The sequence below is a fragment of the Triticum aestivum genome, chromosome 4A, assembly GCF_018294505.1.
Source record: "Triticum aestivum cultivar Chinese Spring chromosome 4A, IWGSC CS RefSeq v2.1, whole genome shotgun sequence".
Lineage (NCBI taxonomy): Eukaryota > Viridiplantae > Streptophyta > Magnoliopsida > Poales > Poaceae > Triticum > Triticum aestivum.
Genome location: NC_057803.1, coordinates 734,383,934 through 734,392,259, shown reverse-complemented (window position 1 = coordinate 734,392,259; position 8,326 = coordinate 734,383,934). Strand labels below are relative to the sequence as shown.

Below are 8,326 nucleotides of genomic sequence, written 5' to 3'. Positions count from 1 at the left end.
TTATATCGCTTTTCTTATTGTAGTCGATTCGTTGAGGAAGAGTGGACGGGGATGCTGCCTCCTACTGAAGCGGAGGCACTTGCTCTTCTCCGAAAGGGTGCTGATGGAAGGAAAAATTTCGTTGCGTGGTTCATGGAGAAAGTAATTTTTCACACTTCCCTATTACCCATTTCACACTTCCAATTAAACTCATGCACCCTATAATTTCAATTAAACTTGTAGGGAAATGATCCGAACGAATCAATGGATGAAGAATTGAGATGGGTTTCCATGGGTTTTGACCCTACCGTCATGACATGCCAAAAGTATGATGTGAATGGGTATCGCTTCCATACAGAGGAGCACCAGAACAGTCGGCCTGATCCCAAAACCATAAATACCGGAGTCTTCACCGAAGGAGATAATAATGTAGATTACTACGGAAGGGTAGGAAAAATATACGAGCTTACATTCAAATGTGGCCGTAAACACCTAAGTCTCACTGTGTTCAAATGCCGATGGTTCGACCCCAAAAAGGGTCTGAGACATACGCCTTCTGTTGGTTTAGTTGAAGTTAAACCATCAACCGTCTATGCCGGAGCTGAGCTCTTTATCGCCGCTACCCAGGCCACACAAGTATATTATCTGCCTTACCCATGCCAGAAAGAGTACCTAAAGGGTTGGGAAGTTGTGTTCAAGGTGTCGCCACATGGTAAGCTACCGGACCCGAACGATGATGATTACTACAACATAAACCCCATGACATACGAGGGAGTGTTTTTTCAAGAGGAACATGATGACGTGGTCCAAAACAAGGAGGATGATGACTTGGGTTATGTTGACCTGGACCCAAACGACGACGGCTGCCGGATTGATGGTGAGGCAATTGTGAATCAAAGAGACATAATTATGCTTGAAAAGTTAAATGAAGACGCTGACGCTGACGATGAGGAAGAGCCTCCACCTCCGTCAGAAAATGAAGAAGATATGCGGGATAGTGATGATGAGACCAGTCGACAAATAGATTACAATAGTGATGATTCATATGGATTCTAGAAAATGTATGTTCTTTTAATAATGTTCTCTTCCGTTATTAATGTCTTTCCTGTATGCTTGTTTTTTTATATCCTTACTAATTGTTTATTCTCTTCTCAATGCAGGTTTGCTAATCATGGGCAAGTCCAGCGGTGCCAGTTTCCTCAGTAAAATCAAAGGAGGACTTACTTGGAGTGGACGAGCCCACAAGGTTCCCTCCCGACTACGCGAGGATGGCACCTCACAGGGAGGTGGAGGGGTCGGGGGAGGAGACCCTAGAGGAGGAGGGGGTGGGGGGAGAGCCCCTAGAGGACGAGGAGGTGGGGGGAGAGGCAACCGGGCCAAAAAACTCCGGGCCGTGTCCGAAATAGGAGGGTCTTCTTCGATGCCCTCCTATGCTGATGCAGCTTCTGAGTCTGAGGAGGAGGAGTATATTCCTGATGCCGAGGAGGAGGAGGCCGAGGAGGAGGAGGCCGAGGAGGAGGAGGCCGAGGAGGGCGAGGAGGGTGGAGGGGAGGTTGACCCCGAGTTGTGGGGTGACTTGCCACCGGGTGCTCCGCAGGGGTGGCTGCGTGGTAATGCCGGAGTACCTACACCACCTTCTATCGAGGCGCACAAGTGGCTCATTGAACCTGCGGGGACAAAGTAAGTGCATCTCAATCATACTTTCAACACATGACAACATTTTTTATTGTACACATGGCAACCCTTTGATTCTTTTGCAGTAACTGGATCCTTCACGGAAAGGGCCGTAAACTGAACGGCCTTCTCACTGTCCTGTTGAAGCAGTTTTGGCCTGGCCTATTCTGCCCGCGGCCAGACAGGGACCCACAGCTGCGTGTTTTGGCCACAAGCTGGGCCCACTACGAGGCTTGCTGCAACGCGGAGTACGGGACGGCCGCTAAGGCCGTGATCACCAAATTTTGGGTAAGTTCCATTTTGAATCACTTGTCTTTAGTTTCGTTCATAGTTTATCATTGAATCACTCAACTCATGCCTTGTTTGCTTCTGGTTTATGCATGATTGCAGCAACTCTATAGAGTTCTTGACGAGCACAAGGCCAGAGCCGACGTGGTCTTACTTGCGTCTGCAAAGAAGAAAGCTCGTCAGTTGCAGTACGAGGTGCGTTGGGTTGCCGTCTCACAGTACTACCACATCTACCTGCAACAAAAGATGACCAAAACTCAAGCACAGAGGGACAAAATTACCATGAGCAGGGAGCAGTTCATGATGGTAACTATTACTGACTTTTCATTGTTTCAAGGAGTCAACTATATGTTTCGTGCTCACATGTCATGCTTCCAAAATTTGCATAGGTTGTTCCTCGTTGGTGCTATGGAAGGCATGACGGATGGGCGTGTTTGGTGGATAGGTGGGTCGGTGACGATCCAGAGTTTGTTGCCAAGAGCATCAAGGCCCGGGCTAACCGTGGAAAAGACGGGACACACGGCCAAGGAAACAGGAACCACTGGGGCTTCAAGGCCATGAAGGTATATCTATATGAAAGATGCATTTTGGTTCTTCTTTACCGTCATGTTCTTATGTATGGCTAACTTCTGTTTGACGTTGCAGGAGGACAAGTTGCAGAGGCCGCTCTCAGACATGGAGTCGTGGAAGCTGGCCCGCGAGCGGAGTGATCGCAAGGAGGGCGAGAGCCAGTACTACGGCAACACCGAGCAACACCTGGAGTCTTACACTCAGAACTATCAGAAGTTGCATCCGGATGTTCCCGTTCCTGAGGTCGCCCAGTCTCAGATCGACGACACGGCGGTGGTGGCCATCCAGGGTAAGTCCCATGGCCGGTATCCGTGTTTCGATGGCTTGATCACTCCGTCGATCTCGTACACACGGCTTCGAGCTACCAACCCGAGCCCGTTAGAGAGTACGGGGCGTTCGCAGCCTCCCTTAGTCCGCCAACGTGCTGTAAGTACTTCCCCTTATCTTCTTTGTCTCTATCTTTCTTAGTTTATTTTCATCACTGCCCACTTAGAAACAACCTCAATTTTGTAGGCATATCAGGCCTTTCTCGAGCATAGGCATATTGAGGTGAGGGAGTACTTGCAACGAGTGAAGGCAAACGATGATTACAGCCGTCAAGCGATGGCGGTTAGTTTTGCCCTCTTAAACCAAGCTCAAATTTGCACTTTCATTCCTTCTGACTTTGTTGATCACGGCTTGTTTCTAAGTGGACTTGTTTAACTAACATCCAGGCTATCTTGGCGTCTTGGACTAACCGCACGGAGCCACCACAAGTTGGACCCCCACCACCACCTGCGGGAGACGCCCCACACCTTCCCACGTTCGAGGAATGGCTGGCACTAGGCGGTGATACTCCGGTTAGTAAATTTGCCTAACTAATGACAAACTAGTTCTCGTTCATTCAACACTATCATGTCATATTTACCGTTAGAAACTTCTTTCAAACATGTAGGGGACCGGTGGCTCGACTCCTGCTCCGTCGACCCCAGTCACTCCGATCTGGCAGAGTGATGGTGGTCGCGGTGGCGGTTTTGGCGGAGGAGGACTTGGCGGTGGCGGTTTTGGCGGAGGTGGACTTGGCGGTGGCGGTTTTGGCGGAGGTGGACTTGGTGGTGGTTTTGGCGGAGGTGGACTCGGTGGTGGTGGTGGTTTTGGCGGAGGTGGACTCGGTGGTGCTTGATGTCGATGGTGTATGCGGCCGTTGTGCCATGTCTTTCATGTTTCAACTTTTATGATGTTTCATGTCTTGCACTATTCTTATGTTCGTGGACTTTCGCCGGTGATGATCTTTAGATGATGAACTTGACTATGTTTAAATGATGTTGATGAACTGTCATATTTCATATTATTCTGTTTTGAAATGTTGTCAAATGAATTGGAAAAGAGAAAACAGGAAAAATAAAAAAAATAAAAACAAAACTATGCCTACGGCAAAGCCGTCGGCATAGATACGCCCAGGGCCACCAGGAGGCGACACGTGGCAGGGCTATGCCTACGGCAAAGCCGTCGGCATAGATATAAATCTATGCCGACGGCTTTGCCGTAGGCATAGCCCTGCCGCCAGGTTAAACCAGGGAGCGACACGTGGCGAAGATATGCCTACGGCAAAGCCGTCGGCATAGATTTATATCTATGCCGACGGCTTTGCCGTAGGCATATCTTCGCCACGTGTCGCCCCCTGAACCGCCAACAGTTTTGACGGCGCAGTCCGTTGCCGTCAGACGGAAAACTACGCCGACGGCTAATCTATGCCGACGGCTGCGCCATGGCTGTCGGCATAGCCACCTATGCCGACGGCATTATTATGCCGACGGTCTGACAGGAGTACGCTGACGTGATCTACACTGACGGGGGTATGCCGACGGCAGCCGTCGGCATAGATCTATGCCGACGGCTATGGGGCCTATGCCGACGGCCCCTGGCCGTAGGCATAGACCGCGAGTCCTGTAGTGTCTCAACCGAGTTGGACACGTAGACCAACTCCCAATTTGCTTGGAAACTATAGCTAACTCGAACATGGAAACCTAGAAAACATGCAAGGGTTTGTTTAGGTCTTAAAATGAACTGAGACTATACCTGGCCATCTGCCGGGCCGGGCTTTGGGCCGGGCCTACTAAAGCCTGAGGCAGAAAACCTAGGCCCGAGCCTGGCCCGGCCCAGCCACCGGGCCTGGTTTTTGGGCCCAAGCCCGACCCGAAAGTGATAAAGCCCGCCGGCAGGGCCCCTTTAGTAAATCATGAAAGCGGCGGAGCTGGGCCTGGGCCCGGCCCGCCCTTCGGGCTCAAAATCTAGGCCTCGGCCCGGCCCGGGTGGAGTGTCGGGTCGGGCTGCCCATGGCCAGGACTAACTGAGACCAACGAAGTCTCAATAAAGTAGCATATGGCATATAAAAAAGAAAAAATAGTTAAAATGAAAAAAAATTCTTGGATCTTCATGTAAGATCTTATGAATATAGTATCGACTGAGACTGGTTAAGTCTTAGTTGACTGATATTTAGCAATTCCGAAAATGCAAATGAACTCCAACTCGCCTCTTTTTTTAACACAGTACAAACGCAAGAGCTCGTATACACGCGCATACACTCACCCCTATGAACGCACACACGCACACCTTACCCTATGAGCACCTCCGAATGACTGAGCTGGCATATCATTTTGAAATTTATGAAGTCACCGTAGGCACCTCGTCGTCGATGGGAAACGTCTCCTCCCACTGAATGCGCATCGCCGAAAATCCTGAAATAATCCAGGAATAAATGCGAGCACCAGGAAGCACCAGGACTTGAACCCTGGTGGGCTGAGAATACCACAGTCTAACCATCCAACCATAGGTTGATTCGCTCCAACTCGCCTCTTGAGATATGATGTTTCGCTTAAATTCTTTGTGCTACCATCAAGCATCCATTTTCAAGACCGCCACTGACGAAGCACTTACCAAGAACTGCAATTTGTATCCGTTAGTTTTCTACTAAAAGAAGATTTTATGAGCCAGCATTGGAGAGGTTAGTTTGACCGCACTATGGTAGCCAGCATTGGAGCTTGTATTAGTAAAAGGGACCGTGCTTTGCAATGGAAGGAAAAAAAACATAATCTCCAATGGCCATGACCATATTTTATTGCATAACCGAATACACTATCACTCTCAATTTCATGAAATCATGAACATTTGTTAAACTCAATCACATATTTGAAATCAAGAGCATTTTTCAAATTCATGAACATTTTCTAAAATCAAGAATATTTTATGAATTCATGAACATTTTATACTGTTTTATAAACATTTATTAAACAATTTTTTAATCGGCAAACATTTCTTGGAAATTGGTGGAACAATTTTTGAAACTCCAGAATATTTTTTGATTTCACGAAGACTTTTTTGATTGAACACATATTTTTTGAAATGCATGATCATTTTTTGAATCAGTAAACATTTTATGACTGAATAAACTATTTTGTAAGTCACGAACAGTTTTCGAATTTTTAGGATATTTTTTCATTCATGAACACTTTTTGAACTGGTGAAATTTTGTTCAATTTCATTTAAAGTTTTTAATACACGAACTTGCTAGAAAATCATGAACTTTTTTTTTATTTTCTAAACACTTGTTTTCAAAATTTTGAACATTTTTTGAGTAAGCAAACACTTTTTTACAAAATCGCAAGAATTTTTTGAATCGAGAAACATTTTATGATTTATTAAACATTTCATTTTAAAATTCTCATTTTTTTAATTTTCAACACGGATACACAGGACGACCGTTCTATATACTTAAGCAACCTCAAGCTTTCAGCGCACGAAATAACCGCCAGCCGCCATGATCCCCCGACACGCTGTGGCCTGCAACGAGCCCCCAGCAGTCCCTGCCGCCGCTGCCGCCAGGACGATCTCTCCGAGAGCACATCATGGCGACCTATCTGAAACTGTCCCTCGGAAAGTTCACCATGTACTCGTCCATGGCGAGCAACGGCCACGTCTGGACGTCGTGTCTAGGCTAGGGTCGCCACTTGTGGACTAGCAGCCAGACCACTGGGGCATAATGTTCCATATCAGGATCGACCCCGGGGGACGCTTCCACACGTACCCTCGCGTGCGAGCCTGCCGAAGGCCGACGATGCCATCAAGGATTACCTCTGCGCCCGCCGAGACGACAACATCTACTACTACTATTAAACAATCGAGTTGTGGCAGAAACATTATATCTCAGCCATACATCCGTCATCTCTCAATGGACCGGATTGTCTCAATGTTGTATCACATCATTTACCAAAATCAATTACCAATAACATTTACCAAAATCAATTACCAATAATTACCATGGTCTACGCCATCATAATTACGCAAAACATACCAACCTGAGCCTATTTTAATCATAATCAATTAGCAATAATTACCATGATCTAATAATTACGCAATAATTACCACGATCTCGCTCCGACTGGAGACCTCCACCTTGGACCGTCCAGTCCTCGAACCTCTCGATACGAATTTCTGAGGCAGCCCTCCTCATGCCGCCGCCGACCTCCTTGCTCCAACCCCTATCTGTGTTGTACACGTACATATCTCTTCTCTACTACTATTAAACAAGCAAACATTTTCTTTATTAAAGATACCCCGTTAAGTGTACATCGATTAATTATCACCGTTTGATCATCTAAATTAATGAAATCTAATAGATCAGACTAATCTGATGAGATATCAAAGGGTGCAATTAGCAATTACTGAAGGCGGACCGCTCCACCGCCGGACGAAATTTTTCTACGCCTGCTTCGGCAACTTTCGCTCAAGCATCCCACCAAATCTTCGATAGTTACTACTCCTATACCATATATAATTGCCATCTAATTATTATTATCGTTTTTGTTGCCGGAGCATCTAATTATTAGTATCAACTAAAAGAGGAAGCCACTCAACCTAACTGATCTCTTCCTACCCCGCGTCTGATGCTATCGGCGTCGAAACATGCCCCTTCATCCCCCTCCCTGTGCCTTCCCTATCTACGTCATCGTCCCTTCCTGTTATACCTCGGCTGAAAACATATCTTCTCTAATCCCTCGCACTATCCGCCATTGCCTCTTCAACGCTACACACGCCACCTCTGTCGCTGCCGTCTGGGACACCGGAGTTGCCGCGACCTCCGATTCGACGCGCTACCAGATCAGGGTGGAGACGGTCCGTGCCGGTCTGACAAGCCTGGCAGTCCTGTTTTATGTGACTAGAATGCCTGCGCTCCAGACCGGGCCGGATCGAGCGGACCGGCAAGTGGCGACGACGATCGGCGGCAGGAGACCATGACGAGCGCACACGATGGCAGGAGGCCACGGCGACTGTTGCGGCGGCGCATGGCGGCAGGAGGCCATGGATGGCGCCTGCAGGAGACGTCTACGACGTGGACAACTGCAACGGCGAGGACGACGAAGGAGTCATCGTGCCGGCCAGCCACGACAACTCTGGTGCGCTCCTGCACTCGCTGACGTTGTCCATGGGCTATGGGTCTCTGTCCACCCGCGTCAGCGTGCAGCAGGCGCCCGCACGCGCCCATTCCTAAGGCGCTGCCGGTGGCGAGTACATCGGACAGAAACAGGAGGATGCACACAACTTGGATGCATTTACTGTGTAACCTCTCCTTTTCGTGGATGTCTCCTGCCCGCACGCACATGCATTGACTGTATGGATGGAGCGAGGTTTGGTTTTTCTTCAGTTTTCTATAGGGACATGCAACATGAGACCTGACGACCTTTTCACGTGCATGGAATCATTTTCTGTGGACGAAACGAGCGCGGCGGTGACGACATGTTCAATTTCATCGTCAAAGAAATAAGGACGAAGTGGGCGC

General features: G+C 48.2%; 1 long non-coding RNA gene across 1 annotated transcript; it reads left to right on the top strand.

Moving 5' to 3' along the window:
- Nucleotides 1–2,218: 2,218 nt before the first annotated feature.
- LOC123083470 (uncharacterized) lies at nt 2,219–2,627 on the top strand. The gene is made up of 3 exons (XR_006439306.1): nt 2,219–2,247; nt 2,331–2,504; nt 2,587–2,627. It is a non-coding gene; the product is annotated as an uncharacterized lncRNA (long non-coding RNA).
- The last annotated feature ends 5,699 nt before the right edge of the window (nt 2,628–8,326 follow it).